We start from the raw sequence: 4,284 nt of genomic DNA, 5'->3' as shown, positions 1-4,284 counted from the left end.
TACTATACTTCCTCCTAATGTTAAGGATCAAATTCGTTTGATTATTAGTTTACCATTCTCAAATTATTCATGTGAAGTTATTTTAGAGACATGTGGTATAAAATGATCTCTTCAATGAATTACTAATAGGCGTCTTCTACAGTTTCATATAGACAAAATGCATCCTTACATTAGAATTTATGAGAGTATGATAACAAAACAACATTTAAAAGCGGAAACATTTCGGGATCACCGAGCAGAGCAAATATCTTAAAAGCAGTCTGACTTACTTTAATTGACAATTGGTTTATCGTTGACCAAGAACAAAAACAAAACAAAACAAAACTGGCATAGGTTAAAAATACAATGTATACAAACTAATTCATACCAATCATTGAAATTTTGCACAATCTCTTGACAGGGAGTCACCTATACAAAAAAAAAAACGGAAAAAGGCCATGCTAACTATAATTGCTAATTATCGGCCCCTTAAACAAGTGCACCTCTTTCAAATACAAGTACAGAATCGATCTTGATTTGCTTATTTGTTACTGTTATCATATTCTAAGAAAATGCGAAGTTTCTATCTTTATATAACTGTACATGTATTATACGATTTTAAATAAGTTATTCTCCCGCAATGCATGCATGCACTTAATAACTGGTAAGATTATTATTCTTAATGCTTTCACTTAAATAACCAAATTTATAGATAAAGATACTTTTTGAAGAATGAATTAAACCCAAACGGTAACTTGTCATTAATTCCTGTGTAAGAAATAATATTGAATGCAATCCATTACTGCGAGAAAACACAATATCACAATATAACTTCTCTGTTCCATCTAAAATAATATATCACATATCGTCACCCATTGTTATCACCCTATGTATTATACATTGGCAACTCCTTGTCCATTTGATATAAAAGGCATTGAATTTGAATGGACGATACCATTTTCATCTTTAGGTGTGTCGTTTTCATCAACAAGATATGTTTGGTATTTAGCTTTGACCATATTAAGAATAACTCGGCGTTCCCTAACACGCTCCCTAGTTTCGAGAACTTCTGATTTTCTCTCATATTGTAGGCGGCGTTTTCTGAAAGATAAAAGTACAGTATTTGACTAGATAAGTCACAGCCCGTTGTCTTTGAATGAAGAATGTTCCTATATGCTCAGTGAAATTTAAGTAAAATATTTTTGTAAATTGCATTACTTTGTCACCGCCACAAGAACACATAAGGGATGCTTTCAAATATTTAATTAACAACAAGTTTCATGTTAAATCTGAATAATGAATAATGCTAGAGGACGTGGACAGAAGCTTGCATTTACCAGATTCCTGCAACATTTTGTAGTTGTTGACATTCTTTTAGCTTCAGCTTTCTATAATATCTATTTTATGTATAATCATGTCAAGATTGGACGGACATGTTCCAGAAAATAGGTATCTCATTGAGGATTGTTATCATATTATTTTGTCTGATATAATGGTTCCTTTGATTTTCATATAAATAAAGATTTATTTTCAGCATTTTTTTTGTAATTAAAGGTAACTTTAATATTCCTTTTAAGACATTACAAATGGTCCGTATTTCATTTAAATTTGAAACATTTAGTGTCTTGCAGAGACAGTACTACAAATAATTTTAAAACATGTTAGGTGGGTCTTACTTGTATAAGATAAGCTTTAATTTAAATAATTAAATTTTTTTGTAAATCGTTTCCTTTAAATTTTACCCGTTAAAACATTGTATTCTCATTAAATTGTTGTTTTTAATAGTTCACATGTATTAATAATTGAAATAAAACAAGTACAACATATATAAGTACATGTATTGCTTTTCATACTGATATCTTATACTTTTGTTTTTCATAATATTCAAATTAAACGCAATAAAATATTGATATTTTTAAAGGATGGCGACAAGGCTTAAGAAAGAGGAATATATATTACAGACTTAATGAAATAAATATATAGGAGTATTATCTGGAAATAGGGGAGATCCCTGAAGAACAATAAAGGTAAAAAAGGTGATAATTGCAGACTTGGTTTGACTTGTTGTCCATGTGGGTTATAATGAAATATGCAAGTTGGTTAATGTCCCTCTAGTACCAGTACAACCAATATTCGATTTTCTTTGCAATAAAAAAGTCACCCTTACCTGTGATAAAACCAAAAGTTGATGGCAAGGAATATAAGACAAACAACTGTAATTATCACATATGGTAACCATAGCATCGATTGTCTGGTTTCTTGTAATGTATCTGAAGTGGTCTCATTGAAAAACGGCTTCATTTACGCTTTTTATTCATTGTCTGAAAATACATCAATTTTTCAAAACTATAAATAACATGTGCATAATTCAGCTTAACTCGCTTAACGGGGAAATTACTGTGAATATTTATAATTATATATATGTAATAACTTTAATATCATTTATTTATTTTTTATATTACATAACAGTCATTTCTACTAGGAAGACAAATATCATTTTATTGAAGAAAAATAACGACAAGTAATCAACGTTTTATCCAATAAAAATGAGAAAGCACAAGGATGAAAAATATTTTTTGTTACCTCCAAGTTCTATTTTAGAAACGCATATAAAATACCTTTAAGTGAATGTAAATAAAGAGTATTTTTAGAAAGACACAGAAAGGATGAAGTTGACGTGAAATTTATAATTGATTTAGCGCAACTTTTGTTTAAAATGAAAATCATGTGACCTACTTTATTATCATTTAATGCATTTCTCTGGATTTTTGCGGTATTTATCACGGCTATAAATCATGCGTTGTTCTTAATGACTGTCTTTAAATATTATAATGAAGGAGTCGCAAAATTTAAACTTTAAAGTCATATTTAGAACGTGTTATTAAGGAGGATTAAAGATACATTTGAAGTACAAAAATTGCATTTGTGATAATGTTTATTGATGAAAATGTACGTTATGATTAAAATAACAGTTGACAGTGCCACCGTTAAATTTCGGTAAAAGAAAACATGTTTACAGTATAACATCACGTTTCGGATTCATAATCAATAAAAAAATGTATTCTTATTCAGTGTAACATGTTGTTGTATTTTAAATCAATGTACTGGATACATATATGAGCCGTGCCACGACAAAACCAAAATAATGGGTTTGCGACCAGCATGGATCCAGACCAGCCTGCGCATCCGCGCAGTCTGATCAGGATCCATGCTGTTCGCTTACTTACCCTATTACAAGTAGAGAAACTGATAGCGAACAGCATGGATTCTGATCAGACTGCGCGGATGCGCAGGCTGGTCTTGATCTATGCTGGTCGCAAACGCACTATGTTGGTTTTGTCGTGACGCGGCTCATATCTGTCCTTATTTTACGTAATATCACACATTCTTCTTTACTTGTTTCATTTTGAACCAGGTAATTTTTTTTGATTGAATATCTACTGAAAAAAGAAATTACCGGTCTATTGTTCAATACTTGTTATAAATAAATACCTTATCTATCTTTCTTCGTGACAAAATAACAAAAACCATGTATATATCAGTTAAATAAGCCATATAAATATTTGTTGTTAAAGTAATGAATATCAATAACCATATTAATAAAAGCTTATAATACTACAAACATCATCTCTTTATCCAAATAAAGATACAAAAAAATTGTTAAGAATAATTTCTTGTTTTATTAAATAATAACTTTAAATACCTAAAACAAACAACACAAATTATGCTTACTGAAATATTACCTTCCTTTCTAACACTTCACAAATTTTGCGATGTATAACTCCTGATATTGAAAATTTTAAATTGTCCACCATAGAGTTTTCTTAATTGAAGTACATGTCTGATTCGAATACCAGTAAAAATATTATAGTTCCTAAATAAATTACAAAAAGTGAAGATTAAATGCATAAAACAATAACTTAAATCACGTCATACATGTATATGTGTAATTAAAATCTCCCCCAACTGTTGTTATATAGCGGTTGTAGGGAACAACATGTACTTCTAAATAAATCTCATACTTTGTCCTGCAATACTCCCTCTGTCACTCTGTATATATATATCATTGTAAAACCGATATCGGCAAAATTTGTCTCTTCTTAGAAGCACATATGAAGCTATCAATTCATCAACTATTTATTGGACAAGCCACTAAACGGAACTAAGTAGTCGTCTCATACCGTTAATGGCTTTGCTTATTTCTTTAATGTCTTAACATTCATGGTTCTCGGGTTATGTTCTACTAGTGGTTTTACATTTTATATTGATGAAGGTTTTAGTTCCCTTATTAATCTAAGTTATGTG

At 29.9% G+C, this 4,284-nt stretch overlaps 1 long non-coding RNA gene across 1 annotated transcript; it reads right to left on the bottom strand.

The window, feature by feature from the left end:
• Positions 1–618: 618 nt before the first annotated feature.
• On the bottom strand, positions 619–4,070 carry LOC132750123 (uncharacterized). The gene is made up of 3 exons (XR_009628502.1): positions 3,712–4,070; positions 2,147–2,300; positions 619–1,080 (listed from the first exon to the last, which is right to left on the bottom strand). It is a non-coding gene; the product is annotated as an uncharacterized LOC132750123 (long non-coding RNA).
• Between the last annotated feature and the right edge of the window lie 214 nt (positions 4,071–4,284).

This window comes from Ruditapes philippinarum, unplaced genomic scaffold (genome assembly GCF_026571515.1).
Source record: "Ruditapes philippinarum isolate M1 unplaced genomic scaffold, ASM2657151v2 ctg3868_1_1_1_1, whole genome shotgun sequence".
Lineage (NCBI taxonomy): Eukaryota > Metazoa > Mollusca > Bivalvia > Venerida > Veneridae > Ruditapes > Ruditapes philippinarum.
This window is presented reverse-complemented; position numbering and strand designations above follow the sequence as displayed.